The 16,920-nt window shown below is 39.2% G+C and overlaps 1 protein-coding gene across 8 annotated transcripts in view; it reads right to left on the bottom strand.

Moving 5' to 3' along the window:
- KIF13A (kinesin family member 13A) overlaps positions 1–16,920 on the bottom strand; it is a 255,765-nt gene that overhangs the window by 176,710 nt on the left and 62,135 nt on the right. The gene's annotated exons all lie outside the window — the stretch shown is intronic.

Raw genomic sequence — 16,920 nt, 5'->3', positions numbered from 1 at the left:
TTGGAATTAATAAGGAAAAATAAATGGTCCCTCTGAGAGGCTTTTAATATTGCTGCCCAGAATTTCAGAGTGAATTTTCATTCCTATATAATCAACTGGCTAGTTTTTTTAAGTACAATAAAATGCAAACTTGAAATTAAATCCAAGTTTTCCACAGTACATATTCTTCAACATAATATGCTTCATATGGTCTACATACTTCCAAAATTAAAATGGCTATGCAAAGCAAATGGAAAGTTCTACAGGTGATATGTAAGTGAACTGTGACCACCAGCCATTAGCCACAGCTTCTCAACAACATTTGTTCTAAGGTCAAAGAAAGGAACACCTGAATGGTTTTCCTGACTAAAGAACTACAAAGGGTTACAAAATCATTGGTCAAAGGCCTCAGGGAAACCCACGAGGCTCTCCGTGGAGCCTCCTCCAGGTTGCTTTCATTGCGCTCCCTGTTCCTCTCTGCCATGGCTGCAATTCCCAGTAGAGCCAGTCTGGCAAGGATTCACACTAGGTTAACCAAAACAAAATTAAGCAGAGCAAACAGCTCCTGTGCAACTTTCTTCCTTCATCTTCGAAAGTATCATGCAATGAGGCTTCCCCACCAAAAAATAAATAATAAATAAATAAATAAATAACAACCACAAATTCCTATGCTGGCTCTTGACTTAAAATGAAGGCTTGAACACCTCTGTGAAGTCATTCTCAGGCTAAAATACACACTGGTCTATCTATCTGCTACAACTAGACTTAACTTCAGTTAATAAGCTGTTTGAAATAACACATTGGTGGGGGGGGGGTGGCAGTAGCATAATGGTTATGCAAAATGACTCTCAAGTTTGAGGCTCTGAGGTCCCAGGTGCAATTCCCCCCACATCAACACCATTAGCCTGAGTTGATCAATGCTCTGGTAAACAAAACAAAACAAAACAAAAAATAATGAGGAGGAGGAGAAGTAACAACACATTCAACTATCTGATTCTACTCTTTCAATATTATTCTTCCACTTATTTAAAGGCTTGTAGTTTGACAGCATAAAATTTGCTACCATGCTTATGGAAGCATAAGCAATATTCAGATTTACTATATTAGAGTAAAAATTAAACAAGGTATTATATATAATAGCTTCATGAGAGTAGCAGTATTAGTCGCTTATAATTACTTGGGTCCTTGAAAACATGAGATCCAGTCTCTATTAACTCTAACAGGTAGAAAACCGTCTTTTTTTTTTTTTTCCAGAATAGCACAGCATTTCTATTTTATTTTTTTCCTTTCTTTTTTTTTTTAATGGAAATACTGCCGAGACTATAGGATAAGAGAGGTACAGTTCCACACAATGCCCACCCCCAGAGCTCCATATCCAATCCCCTCCCTTGACAGCTTCCTTATTCTTTATCCCCAGAAAATAGTCTTAAAGAGAATCAGCCCAGTAGTAAACCTTCCAAGAAAAGAGTCAAGAGTCAAACTGCTAAAATCCAGTATTGTCTCCACCACTTTCTACTGTTCTAACTTTAGCAGAGGTGTTTCTAGCTGTCAGTGCTTAGGTTTCCTTGATTGTCAAACAGCCTGTGAGGTTTACGTGGATTAATAAATATAGTCTTGCTTTGTCAAATATGAGACCCAAGTTCGAGCCTGGCCACATTGCACTGGAGGATGCTTCATGCTGTAGTGTCTTTCCCGTTCTCTGTCTCTCAATATCTGATAAAGTCAGCCCAGAGCAATGAAGCTCTACTGATGACAAGTAACTTAGTTAAAATGTAAAAATTTTAAAGGTATCAGGATAGAGTCGATGATTTAAAAAAAAAAAAAAAAAAGAGTATCTCCCTTTTACCTATATACTGCTCCTTTCCACCTGCCATAGAAACAGCCGCTATTGCTGACACCAGATGTTTGTGGACCTTGAGAGCCTGCAGGACTTAACACCCTGAGAGGGTGGTGGGTCTAAAATACCCAACTCAGCAGCTTGCATACACTATAAGACATCTGTGCAGAACAATCTAGTTTCAAAGTCACATTGAGTCAAATAACCAAGATAAAAGGAGTATTACAATTCAAATGAAACTTGTTTCTGTTACAAACAAGGCTTTAGGAGGCAAGCTTAGTGGGCAGAATTAAATTTCTTATCTTCTCCAATAATACTACAAATCTGGGAGCTGCAAATGAGTCTCTGATAATTATGAATTTGTGAAAACTCACTCCAGTGACATATATATATTTGCAATGTTATACTGTAGGTTAAGAAGCAAGAGATGAAAAATCATTGTGAACATTAACTAGGAGCAGCTTGATTCTACACGGTATGTAAGGCAGGATCTCTGAACTATCCACCTCCAATTAAATAAAAATCTTCAAGTACGGTAAATTTTTCAGTTCCTCCTGATTTAAGATCCTACAGTGATTCCCTGTTACACCTGAATCAATATCAAACTCCTTAATGTGGTTGCAGAATCTGGCTTCTGCTCACCTTTGTTTGCTACCTTCCATGTCCTTCTTTCTACCCACTATCAGGTCAGAAATTCTTTTGCTCCTCACAACCTCAGAGCTATCACACATGATGCTCCCTATGACAGTATTAACCTTTCCACATGGCTCTTTTGCACTTTGACATGCATGTGTGTGTGTTTCCCCTTCACACCTACCCTACTTGAGTATATAATACATGGGGGGGGGGGTGTTTCCAAAACTTTAATTTAAAAATATGATTGTAGAGTTTTAAAATCATAAAGTTGCTTTTTTTTTTTTTAGATCTCAGGATTATTAAATAGATGTATGCTGAAACTGAAACTGAAAGACAACATTGTGAGTAAAGGCTCTATTTCTAACCACATAATATTTGAGACACCATTTACAAAAATGTTTAGAGAAAAAAAACCACATAAGCAGTTGCCAGCAGAACCTGTATGTGATTTCTAACATCTTCTGTCAATACTAGTAGAACTGCTTAGACAAACATTTTTAGATTTCCTGCACAGCTATCGGCCTTGAACTTGAAATAATACACTATGGACCCATGTGACACTCTCAATGATGTTAATATAAGCCCAATGCAGTAGAGCAGTTCATTCTCTTTTTGCCTAATTTAAAATCTTTTCTCTTCTTGGATTAAATCAATAAAAAGCAGTTTTATAAACAAACTTAAACTCCACAGACTTTTCTTAGCCACTGAAGTAATGGAACTTGGCAGGCAAAATGAAAAGTCTATAAACAATAAACAAAAATTATATCAAGAGTAGCACTTCCTAAATAAAGCTTACATGTAATGTTGGACTAAATTTTCTTTCCTTGTCTACCTCTCCCCCACAAGCACAGCAAAATAAGAGCAAAAGATACAGGAAGGGCAGTGCTATAATCTGAGAAAAGTGAATCGGAACAGGCAAAACAGTGAAAAAAGAAACACGGTAAGAGTCAGTTAAGAAGAAAGTCTTCATGAGAAATGGAAATATACAACTATGCTTGTTGTCCATGTAGAGTTCTTTCCCTTTAGTTTTGCAGCAATTTGTTACTAACATTTCAGAGCTATCTGTTCATTCTTTGCCCACCTCTAGAGCCCTGCATTTAAACACCAGTGGACATGAAATGAACACTTAGCTAGTTCAGATGTATCAGTGACACCTGGCACCGTGGTCTCCTAGTCAAGATCTCAAGATGCCTGCCTCCATGGGTGGCCAACACTATATCGTTTCTTCTCCAAAACAGAAGATTCCGGGTACATCTGGGTGACAAGTCTAGCAGATGGAGACTTGTCTCAAGTGGCCTCCCCCAGGGCTCTGTTCTGGCTCCTACGCTATTTAATATTTACATCAATGACCTTCCAGAAACTTCTTCAAGGAAGTTCATCTACGCCGATGACATCTGCTGTGCAACTCAGGCATCTAAGTTTAACATCCTCGAGGAAACACTCACGAAAGACATGTCTCTGATATCTGATTACTGTAAAAAATGGCGACTAATCCCTAGCACTGCAAAAACGGTATCATCTGTTTTCCATCTACACCATGCCTCGGCCTCGCGTGAGCTTAATGTGCAGCTTGACGATACGAGAATCCGGCATGAAGCTCAGCCAGTCTATCTTGGCGTTACTCTCGATCGCACTCTGTCATTTCACAATCATCTCATAAAAACTGCAGCAAAGGTGGGCGCGAGGAATCACATCATTGCAACACTGGCCAGCTCCTCATGGGGCCCCAGTGCTTCCACACTATGATCATCATCTCTGGCATTATGCTATTCCACTGCAGAATACTGTGCCCCAGTATGGTTCCGTAGCCCCCATGTCCACTTGGTCGATTCCAAATTATATTCCTCCATGAGGATCATTTCTGGAACCATCCGTTCCACCCCGGTTCCATGGCTGCCAGTTCTTAGCAACATCGCCCCGCCAGATATTCGTCGGGATGCGGCATCATCTAAGTTCATTTCCCACGTCTACGCTCCACCGGACCTGCCAATATACGTGGATATCTTCGCCCACCCTGTCCAACGCTTGATGTCTCGTCACCCAATCTGGTCCCCTACGCCTACACTGAACTTCTCTGTTCCAGTCTCTTGGAAACAGAGTTGGCAGTCAGCTGAGGTAAAGAACAAACACCTCATCACAGACCCCTGCAAGCATCAACCCGGCTTTGACCTAGCACGTTATGACTGGGCCCTCCTCAATCGCCATCGAACAGGCCATGGCCGGTGCGCCGCTATGTTCCATCGCTGGGGAGCCAGAGACAACCTGAACTGCCCCTGCGGCTCCAGACAGACTATGACCCACATAGTCAACGACTGCCACCTCTCCAGATTCAAAGGAGGTCTCGAAACTTTACATCAGGCTCAACCTGACGCTGTTGACTGGCTACGGAAGAAGGGCAAACGCTAGAAGAAGAAGTGACAAATTACTACAAACCCTGTATCAACTGGTTTTTCCCCTATCATTTGTGATTAACAATATCTAAGAAGAGATGTATATAGTTAAGAAAATAATAAAAAAAATTTTTTTTAATTCCCTAGGTATTTCTCATGTATATGTGAGATATGCATGCTAATAAACTGTTTTTCTCTGAATAAGCTACTTTATTACAGGACTCTCTAGAAAAAACGTAAAAGATGGGGGGAAATTATTTTTCCTCTCCTATATGGTGTTAGATGTTAAGTTAACCATCCCAAAAAAAGTCATAAAATATGTAAAAGGATGCCAGCAAAATAGATACTAAACTTCACGTGAAGTCCTAGATTTCACCACAGGTAATTTGGGTCACACTTATATTTTAAATATGAACTAGTACAGAATGGAAATTATGAGGAAGAATGTCATGCAAGATCACAGACTATAAATAACATGAAAGCTAAGCACAAGATTACAAACAATTGGATCATGTGAGCAGTCCAAAACAAGTTAATATCATGAGCAATAATAATTCCAAAGAAAGTTAAAAAAAAAAAAAAAGAACTTCTGCAACTAACTAACAATGCAACTCTTCAAAAAGAAAATACCAAACTCTCAATATTTCTTGTTAAATTGTTAATTGCTCAGTAAGATTAGAATACGTATATGTTAGGCTAAAAGCCATTATCTAATGACCTGGTTTTATGTTTCTGACTTCCGCTCTAGTGCTTGCTCCAGCCAAGTTTCACGGCAGCACTAATCGCAAACCCCAGACAGCAATCAATGGTCCTCAGGTGAAGGGCAGCTGACCAGCAGTGAGTTTGTTGCATGAAACTCTCTAAACCTAAAGTCAAAGTAAAGGAACTAAAAACGGGGCTACAGCATACAATACTTACAATGATACCACTTGTGAAGTATATTTTCCTTCTGCTGCTTTAGAAGGATAAAAAGAGTCAACAAATACCTACTAGTTGGCTGGGTGCTGTACGAACTAGAAAGCAGAGCAAAATTACCTCTTCCTAGAAAAAGGCCATGATTTACTGTGAAACTTTCAATAATATGCAGCAAATTATGATGCTATCATGGAGTATTTTACCCAGGACGCATATTTATTTAGTATCAACTTAGCAGGACCTGTAAAGTAGCACAAGAATTTATAAGGAAATGCTCTCAGAGGCCTAATTCCTTAGCTTCCTCATAGAGGCAGTGTACAATGAAGTAACAAATTCTTCAGGTGAGAGATCATTTTTTTAATATAACAGATTCATGAATTTCCATGGAGACATAATTACTTTAACTTCCTGGAGACACCATAACTGGAAAGCAACTTATGGTGTTATCAGGAAAAACACTATTTAGAAATTATCTTTCTTTTCCTAAAGTTGTCTGACCTCAGAGTTCACACAAAGGCTAATAAGTGTTACTGCCAAATTGGATGGGCAGGCTGGAAGGTGAACAAGAACCCAGATATGCCTAGCCCTGCCATAACCGTCTTTCGAGAAGAATGCGGAGTTCTGTAAATTTCCACAACAGATGAGTGCTGGGAAAAGAAAGGGGCAGCAGTGGATCTTCATGTTCAGATAGCACTATCACCTTGGAGTTTTAATAGGTTTTGATTATTTTCTGTTTCTTGAGAGATGACTCACTGTGATGATCCAAAGCATTCGCAAGACTGACCTTAACCCCTTGAGTTCTTAGGAGAAAAATAGGGCATAAAAAAATCTGATAGTCTAACTAATTGAGGACCACAAATGAAGTAAGAGCTCAGTGTGTAAATATGTCCTTTTATCAGCCTAGATTTTGGGCAAATAAAAACAAGGAATCATTAACCACTGAATTCCTGGGACTTTAGTTTTACAGTGGCAATACTGTAGCACCGGACAACAGAAGATAACAGAAACTACAAGTGCTCGTGAGGCCAGAATAGAGCCACAAAAGTTTTTAAATGCTGTTTCTTTTTTTTTCTTGTCTTTTTTTTTTTTAAGTATTTATTTATTTATTCCCTTTTGTTGCCCTAGTTGTTTTCTTGTTGTAGTTATTATTGTTGTCATCATTGTTGGATAGGACAGAGAGAAATGGAGAGAGGAGGGGAAGACAGAGAGGGGGAGAGAAAGACAGACACCTGCAGACCTGCTTCACCGCCTGTGAAGCGACTCCCGTGCAGGTGGGAAACCGAGGGCTTGAACCGGGATCCTTAGGCTGGTCCCTGCACTTTGCGCCACATGCACTTAACCCGCTGCGCTACCGCCCGACTCCCTAAATGCTGTTTCTTTTGATGACAACAGTAATACTCAGTTATTAGTAAGACAGAAAATATAAAAAGGAATAAAAGAAAATAAAGAGCCCCATCATCTCATTTATCAATACTACTGTTAACACTTTGAACATTATTTTCAATTATCTCTACAGCCCGTTCTCTATGCTTTTGTCTCCCCAAAATAGACTTCAAAATGTGGTCCCCAAATTCATCACATCAGTATCTCTAAAACTGTTAGAAAAACAAATTCTCAGGCTTCAACCAGACTTACTATGCAAGAAATTCTTTTTTTTATTTATTTAGTCCCCCCCCTTTTTGTTGCCCTTGTTTTATCATTGTTGTGGTTATTACAATTGTTCATATTGATGTCGTTGTTGTTAGGGGGAGGCAAGAATTCTTCCACTGAACCACCAATGCCTCGCTGATGTTGTTGTTGTTGGATAAGACAGAGAAATGGAGAGAGGAGGGGAAGACAGAAAGGGTGAGAGAAAGATACATACCTGCAGACCTGCTTCAATACTTGTCAAGTGACCCCCTGCAGGTGGGGAGCCAGGGGCTGGAACCCGGTTCCTTCAACCTATCCTTGAGCTTTGCGCATCTGCTCTTAACCTGCTGTGCTATAGCCTGACCTGACCCCCAATGCAAGAAATTCTATGTGTGGGGTTTAATAACCCCCTTCAAGATGATTCTGATATATGCCAAAGTCTAAGGAATCACTGGCATGCTACACACAGACACACTACATTTACACATTTATACCCCACAAGTCATGATGTCCATATTGTTTAAAACTTTAAGCCCACATCAAATCAAATATTTTGGAAATTACTTAAATGTTGTTGTATGCTTTACATTGGGTTCTAGTTCTCCCCCGCCAAGAGAATTGCATCAGTCCTGTTAATTTCGCAGGCCTGCTTGGCCCCGCGCCTAGAAAACCCGCCAGAGTTGAAGAGCTCCAGAGTTGGAGAGTTCCACAGTTGGAGAGGGACCCCGCCAGAGTTCTAGAGTTACAGAGTTCCAGGGTTCCAGAGTTAGAGAGTAAGAGAGAGTTCCTGAGTTCCAGAGTAAGAGAGGGTTCCTGAGTTCAAGAGTGCCAGAGTTCCAGAGTTCCTGAGTTCCTGAGTTCCAGAGTTGAAGAGTTTCAGAGTTCGAGAGTAAAAGAGAGTTCTAGAGTTGGAGAGTAAGAGAGAGTGCTTGCGCCGCCGCAAAGAGACAGCAGAGTTCTGTTTGGTGATTAGTTTGTCTTAGTTAATGAATCGTTGTTCCTGAATAAAGAAATACAGCTTCCCTGCCCAGCCGTTGTCTCCGCGTCTCTGTTACCCACCCGTGAAGCTATCCCAGCCAACAAGAGCCTCCGAATTTTAACAACAAAATGTTATATAAGTATTTATGTATATGTATGCCTGATTGCTTTCTGTATGTGTGAAGGATGTCACAAAATGGCTCATGTATTAAATGCAATTAACACCAGTCAGACTAAAACACGAAAGTCATTTAGTAATGTGGGGACTAATAAGATCATATTATTATTTTATAATTTCTAAGTGGTTGCATAAGGTTCTGAGATTCTTAGGTAAAAAGAAAAAAAAGAGGAACATCTGCATTAGTGTATCTTTCCTTTCCTTGAATCTATTTGGGGGTTACTCAGAAACTTGCTTTTGCTTTCTGACATTCCAACAAGCAATTCTCTAGATCACAAACCTACATTAAAATTGTTACCCACACATTCTTATTCTTGCTGTGGCATTTTTTCTCCATCGGGCCTCTATTACCCAAATTTCAGAACAGCGAGGCAAGATCTAGCTTATATACAGGTCAGGGCTCTTGACTCAGATGGCAGAGTTGAAGCAAGAAGATAGTCTGTGAGAATGGAAAAGGAAAACGAAAAGCACTAATATTCCAGGGAGATTTCATTTGAATTTGCCAAATTATTTCCCTAGTTCTGAAATACATACCTTTTGAAAAAAAAATTTTTTTTTCTTTTCCCAGTCCTAGGGAGACACACAATAATACAGTGAAGTAGTGGGAAAAGTCTTTTTTTTTTTTTTTTTAAATTTGCTCAGGGTCACCAAAAGAAAAGCTTTTCTAAAATGGAAGGGGGAAAAAAAAAAACCTCAGAGTAAACGTAAGTCAGATATATCACTGTAACTTTACAAAAGAGACAAGCTTTGGGACTCTGAACTTCTTTGAAACCCCTATTTTCTCTTTTATAATGGGGCATAACTGGAGAAGATGAACTGCATAGTTGTAAAGTGATGACAACAAAGAAAGCCCAAGAACTTACAAAATGGTAAGATTTTACAACATCTGAAAAAGATTTACTAGACACTGATAGTGTCATGTCTCTCAAGAAGAGCAACACCCGAGAGATAGAGTAAATACTAGCAGCATGTTCTTTTTTTTTTTTTAGAAATTCTACAAGTAGAGCTAGACATGGTACTGCAGAGATAGTCTGAGAGGCGCTATGGCATCTTGGCTTATATGCAGAATGGAGAAGACAGAAGACCCAGGCCTGAAAGCTGCTTTCACTAATTGGGTGGCTGGACTTAAACTCACTGAGCATCGGCACCTTCACATAGGGATTAAACGATTATATAAGATGTTGCAATTTAAAACATCTTTATTACAGCTTTGTCTTTACAACAATATTAGCAATATTAAATGTTTCACTCAAAAAGATAAGAGGTGGTTAGGATTTGGAAACACCATCAAAATATCATGTGGGGCTAGAAGATAGCTCAACCAGTTAAGCATACCATGTGCCATGAGTGAGGTACCAGGTTCATGCCTCTAGCATTGCACAGAAATACTGCACAGAGGAAAGAGAGAGACAGGCTGGAGTATGGATCTACCTGTCAACGCCCATGTTCAGCAGGGAAACAATTACAGAAGCCAGACCTTCAATCTTCTGTATCCCACAATGATCTTGGGTCCATACTCCCAGAGGGTTAAAGAATAGAAAAGCTATCAGGGGAGGGGTTGGTATACGGAGGTCTGGTGGTGGGAATTGTGCGAAGCTGTACCCCTCTTATCCTATGGTTTTGTCAACGTTTCCTTTTTATAAATAAAAAATTTAAAAAAAAATACTGCACGGGGCCTGGATGTCTCTCATGCTCGTGTTCTCTCTTTCCCCACTCCTCCTATCTTTATCTGAAATTAAAAGGGGAAAAACATGTCTGCTGAAATCAAAGGGGCACAAAGCCCCAGCATACACCTGTGCCTAAAAACATAAAATGTATACTTTGATGATGATCTGGGGTTACCAAGTGGGAAGAGAATGGATTATTTTAGTTAAGTGTGCATGTTAGGTCTAAACCAGAAACTATCTAACATGTTCCTTATTACAGCAGTATCTTTTTAAATGTCCACTCCTTTTTAAAATACAGTGCTAGGAAGTTTTTATACTTTTTATATAGAGAAGGAGATAGTAAGAGAAGAGAACACCAGTCCTGTCTCTGTAATTCCTCAGTATTATCTACAGAGCTCCCAAATGTTGGAACTCAAATCCAAAGCCTCCTGCACACCCAGGCTTACTCTCTACTGTTTGAACTATATGTCAGCCCCCAACAAAAGTTGTCTCCAAGGGTCAAATTTTCAATCTGCAATGGTTATCAAAGGTAAAATAGTTCAGAGGAAACACTCAAGGCTATGGGTCAAAATAGGGTCTGGGTTCAAGTCCCAGCACCTTAACTTCTGAGTTATATAGCTTCCAACAAATTATTTAAGTACTCTTTATGTAAAGATTTTATTTCTTGATGAAAGAGAGAAATATCAGAGCATCATTCTGGAATATTTAACACCAGGGATTAAACTCAGGACATCATGCTATGTTTCCCAGTCCAATAGTCTGGCCACCGCACCACCTCCTGGTCTACTATTGAAGCACTCTTGAGATATATGGCCCTCATCTTAAAAATTATATGTATTTGCACCTACCCGATAAGGTAGTCATAAACCAGGCACAGAATCAGCCATACAACAAGATATCAATGCATGTTTAGTTATAATGGCTAAGAGTTTAATAGGAGGTAACATCTCAGATGAAAGTCCCCAGTAAGAGTGCACTGACTGCTGAAGGAAGACAGTCTATCATCCAACCTTTTTCTGTTTTGATGCAAGAGAGTGTACAAATCAGTAAGTATAAGGAGGATGAAAGCAGCCTTCATCCAGGAGACATAACCCAAAAGATGGAGTGAGGTTCTGCTCTGACCTCGGTTACCCCTCCATAAAAATAAGAGCTTAACACTGGAGGAAATTTTTTTTTTGTCTCTGGGTTATAAAAATAACTTTGTGGGAGTCGGGCGGTAGCGCAGCGGGTTAAGCACACGTGGTACAAAGTGCAAGGACCTGGCATAAGGATCAGGGTTCGAGCCCCTGTCTTCTCACCTTTAGGGGAGTCACTTCACAGGCGAAGAAGCAGGTCTGCAGGTGTCTTTCTTTCCCCCGCTCTGTGTTCCCCATCTATCTCCATTTCTCTCTGTCCTATCCAACAACGAATGACATCAACAACAATAATAACCACAACAAGGCTACAACAACTAGGGCAACAAAAGGGGGGGAAATGGCCTCTAGGAGCAGTGGATTCATGGTGCAGGGACCAAACCCCAGCAATAACCCTGGAGGGAAAAAAAAAAGAAAAAAGAAAATAGTTTTGTTTCTTCTGTCTAAAAGGTGTTTGTTTGTTTGTCTGTTTTGTTTCACTTTAACGGCAGGCTTTTGTTTCTTTATAGGGTAACCACCTCAGGCTGGGGAGATAGCATAATGGTTATGCAAAAAGACATTCATTCCTGAAGTTCTAAAGTCCCAGGTTTAATCCCCATCACCACCATAAGCCAGTGTTGAACAGTGCTCTGGTCTTTCTATTATGTATCTTTCTCTCTGTAGATCTCTCATTAAACATAAATAAAATGTTTTTAAAAAGAAAGTAATGACCACACTATTAATAACAGAAGATCAATTTCATAGTACTACAATCCATATGACAAGGTCAAAACTAATGAAGGCACTACTTCCTGTAGCAAGTAATGAGAAGACTGAAATACTGAATACATTTTTTTCTCACAGTTGCTTACCCCACATAATTTGCTTGCTCTTTCTACCATGAGTTGACATGATATAATTAAGAGATTCGTTCTTGGAAAGCCATTTTAGTTGATTCTACAATCAAATCTAATTTTTTTTAATGTTTTTTTTTTCTCTGCTGTAGACTAATGTCATGCACAATACAAGACAGGAAGAGACTCCTGAAATGAGATATGGCAGCAATCCTTGTCTGTAAGTGTAGAAAATTAATGAGGATTGGTCATAGAAAAAAATGGCTTTAAAGGAATGACAGTTTTACCATTAAGTGTAAAACGTTAATCCCCCAATAAAAAAAAAATAAAAGGAATGACATAAAATCAAAAGAAGGAGTGCAGCAATGATTAGGCATTTGCTCTGAAAATAATACCCCACTTAAAACATTTCACACACAAAAAAAAAGATAAAGAGTTCTGATATTGACTCAGAATAGATACTTTGTAGAATTAACAACAGAAAAAAAAAGAAAGACAAAATTTATCCTCCTTTTCTTAAGAGAGTAATTCAATTAGACTTTCCAACCTCATTTTTCACCCCATGACATTTTATTCCATTGATATGCCCTTTTAACTTGATGACATGGATAATAAATGGCTTCTTGCCCTGGTTGAGGGAGAAATGGATTTTATAATACCACCAAGAGAAAATACCTTCAGTTTTTTTTATAAATTAAAATAACTACAAAGCAGATTTGAGTGGAATGGTAAAAAAAAAATGAGATCAATAATTTTATGAACAGTAAAATCTGGCTAAGCACTGAAGTTCAAAAATTCTTCAAAATGTTGTGCTATCCTGATGTCACATATAACAACACAGTGCCTGGGCTGCAATAATTAAACAAGTAGAGAAGCTATGAAACTTTTCTCAGTTCCCAGAAAGCAGAATAAAATCATTTTAGGATCTTAAATTCTGTGGCATAACCCATGAACAAGGTTCCAGGTTCATTCCTATTACTGTTTTAAAAGATTACATACATCTATAGCTCTATGTATATATGTTTCTAAGAGAAATTATAATTCAAAATATATATGTAATATTTTGGTTTTTGCTGCACTGGGGTCTTGTACAAGTAGAATTCCACTGTTCCTGGGATTGTTTTTTTCATTGGTTTTATTTCATTTAGAGAAAAAGGAAAGGTGGGGGATGGAGAAAAAAAAGAGAAACCATAGTATCACTCCACAGCGTGTGGTTTCCCCTGGTGCTACGGAAGATGTCATACAGTGTCAAGCTCAAACCCAGGTCCTCTTATATGCCAAAACATGAGCTCTACTTGGAGATGTATCTCCCACCCCCTTATGGTAATTTACAAAAAAAAAATCAATGCACATTAAATAAGCAGAACAAAAAATAGAAAACATTTGGACAATGTAAAATACAGTCTAAAATCTTCAGTATTTTTGGAATAAAGAAAATATGAAATAAAAAGTAATAGAAGTCAAAATGACTGAAGCAGTAATTTAGATCTTTAGGTTTAATGATTTTCTGCATTAGAGATGGAGGTGGAATAACATGCACATGTCCAAAAGGATGAGTACAGCAAATAACGTTTCTAGGTATTAATGAAATATAAGCTAATACTGAAACAAATGTCTGTGTTTCCTTGATCTACTCTTAGCATAAACACAAAACACTAGAAATATCTCTCTCCTGATGGGAAATTTCAAGTAGTTTTGCCCACCTGCTGAGCTACTGACTCGAAATCTGGCACAGCAATGTGCAAACACATTTATCTCATCCAATTCCTGGAGTACCTTTCAGATACATCCTGTAGCCCGACTTTTATACAGCAGTGTAACTATGGAAACAGGATTTAGAGTTATGGTTTCTCTTGGAAAAATGGAGAGCTGTCTTTTATAACTCAATTCCACATAAAGTGTGCCATTTCAGGTCAATTTTATTTTTCAAAGTATGGAAGATATAATTTTTTTTTTTACCTCCAGGGCTATCGCTGGGGCTTGGTGCCTGCACTATGAATCCACCACTCCTGGAGGCCACCTTTTCCCCTTTTGTTGCCCTTGTCGTCTATCGGTGTTGTTACTATTTTTGTTGTTACTATCATTGTTGTTGTTGTGTTGGATAGGACACAGAGAAATGGAGAGAGGAGAGGAAGACAGTGAGGGGGAGAGAAAGATAGACACCTGCAGACCTGCTTCACTGCCTGTGAAGCAACGCCTCTGCAGGTGGGGATCCTGGGGCTAGAATTAGGATCCTTCTGGTCCTTGCACTTTGCACCACGTGCGCTCAACCCGCTGGGCTACCAACCGGCCCCCTAATTGTTGTATTTTATTGGGGAAAAAAAAAAGAGGAAAAGGCCCAGTAGCTTTTCTTCACAAACACAAAGGAGGCCATATTTAGGTTTTCTTCCACTAATGGCTAATGGTTAAAGGGCATTGGCCATCTTTAATGCCTTAAGTGACCCTAGTAGGGTCAGAACAAAGAGTTCAGTACCTTGCTGTATCCTCACTCACTTGCAGGTGGACACAAGAGAAACTTATGCCTGCTGCTTGCCAAGAGACAACAAGCTGAATACCCAATTACTTATTTAGTAAAAACCCTCCCTGCTTCCATATGGCTATTGAAATATTTTCGCAAGTAGAATATAATACCATATACACAGAGTTGTAAAGATAAAAACTAAGATCTGGAGAGCTAGTTCACCTGGTAGGGCACATGCCTTATATGAAAAGCCCAGGTTCTAGTACTGACACCACAGAAGAGATGCCATGGCACCAGGGTTTGCTTAAGTACTGTGGTATCCATTTCTTTCTCTTTCTGAATGCAAAAGTAGACTAGAAACAGTGAAATCACACATACACATGTCCCTAATTTTGCTATTAAAAACAAAGAAAGAAAAACTAACAAAAAAGGCAACATCTAAAAAAAAAAAAAGTCGTTGTGCTAACATCATGCCATAAATGGGCCACTGTCTAATGTGAATGTGACCTCATTTCATTATATTTTAAGTATTTAGTAATAAAGGGGAGAGAGTCAGAGCATCACTCTAGCATATGTGATGCTAGGGATCAAACTTAAGACCTCATGCCTGAGAGTCCTATACTTATCCACTATGCTACTGTCTATGTTACAATTCTATTTTTTAAAAAATGAATATACAGGGGCCAGGTAGTGGCACATCTGATTGAACACAAATGTTACAATTCACAAGGACCCGGGTTCGAGCCCACAGTCCCCACCTACAAGGGAAAGCTTTGCAAGTGGTTAAGAAGTGATAAATATAATAAAAAAAAAAAAACTTAAAAAATATACAAATATAAATAGATCAGTCTCCTAGAGAGTGATCACTCCTCACAGTGATCAGGTGGATTATCAGCTGTGGAATATTAGCTGTAACATGTGCAGTGAGTTACTTTATATCTTGAACTCATTACTCTAAGGGCAACAGCAATGCCACTTGTTAGCCTAAAATGAATATTCAGTAAATGAAAGTTCTTTAGGCCACTCTTGTTATTTCCACTACTTGGTGGGGAAAGAGACAAAAATGTGAATGCTGGATGTGGGGGCTGCATACATTTTTTTTTCTGTCTCTTGCTCTAAATCTGAAATTTTCTATATGGAAATTTCTTTTGAGTTAAAGTTATATATTTATTTCATATTTCCTATGGATCTCAGTGATTACATTTCTTTTCTTATTTCTTTATTGGGGGACTAATGCTTTACAGTTGACAGGAAATACAATAGTTTGTACATGCACAACATTTCCCAGTTTTTCACATAATACAACCTTCACTAGGTCCTCTGCCATCCTGTTCCAGGACCTGAACCTTCCCCGCTCCCCCCAGTCTTTTACCTTTTTTTGCTTCCAGGGTTACTGTTGGGGCTTGTTGCCTGCACTCGAATCCACTGCTCCTAAAGGCCATTTTTCCCTTTTGTTGCTCTTATTGTTTATCCTTGTTGTTGTTATTTCTGTCATTGTTGTTGGATAGGACAAAGAAATCAAGAGAGGATGGGAGACAGAGAAGGGGAGAGAAAGAAAGACGCTTGTGTTTCACTGCTTGTGAAGCGACTCACCTGCAGGTGGGAACCCGTGGGCTCATACCAGTATCCTTGAGCTGGTCATTGCACTTCGCACCATGTGCGCTTAACCTTTGCACTATAGCCCGACCCCCATAAGGAACATTCATAACATCTTTACAGTCTTTTCATTTTAATTGGATACTGTTCTGAGAAAAATGACAAGATCAGATTCTGTTGAAACACTCAACTCTCTTCAGAAGAAATGGTTCCTTTCCTACTGAGAGTCCTTCTATTCTTGGCAGATAATCCCTGTTAAGAATAGTCAATTTGAGGCCCAAGGGAGTAGGAAGCAGGAAAGCTCTAAGCCTCTGGGGAATCAGTGAAGGAAGTTCAGTTCCAAGATTCCTGGCTCAATTGCTGGGGGGAGGGGAATGCAAGGAACCCCAGGCATACCAATCCTGCAGGCCTTTGGCACACCACATAATAGGACTCTAACATTTGTCAGGGCTATGGTGCCTCTCCCTCTTGCCACTCTGTCTCTATCTGCAAAAATTGATATGGGGCAGTGAAAGCCTGAAAAACCACAAAGAATGAATGAATGAGTGAGTGAAGCTTTTGTGAATGAAGCTTTTGTACTGGAGAGACAGTGCCAGAAAGCAAAGCACCAGATTTTCATGTCTGAGGCCCCAGAGGTCCCAAGCTCAGTTCCCAGCACCACCATAAGTCAGAACTAAATGATAACTCT

The sequence above is a fragment of the Erinaceus europaeus genome, chromosome 4 (genome assembly GCF_950295315.1).
Source record: "Erinaceus europaeus chromosome 4, mEriEur2.1, whole genome shotgun sequence".
Classification (NCBI taxonomy): Eukaryota; Metazoa; Chordata; class Mammalia; order Eulipotyphla; family Erinaceidae; genus Erinaceus; species Erinaceus europaeus.
Note: the sequence above shows the minus strand (reverse complement) of the source record. Positions and strands in the feature narration are given on the sequence as shown.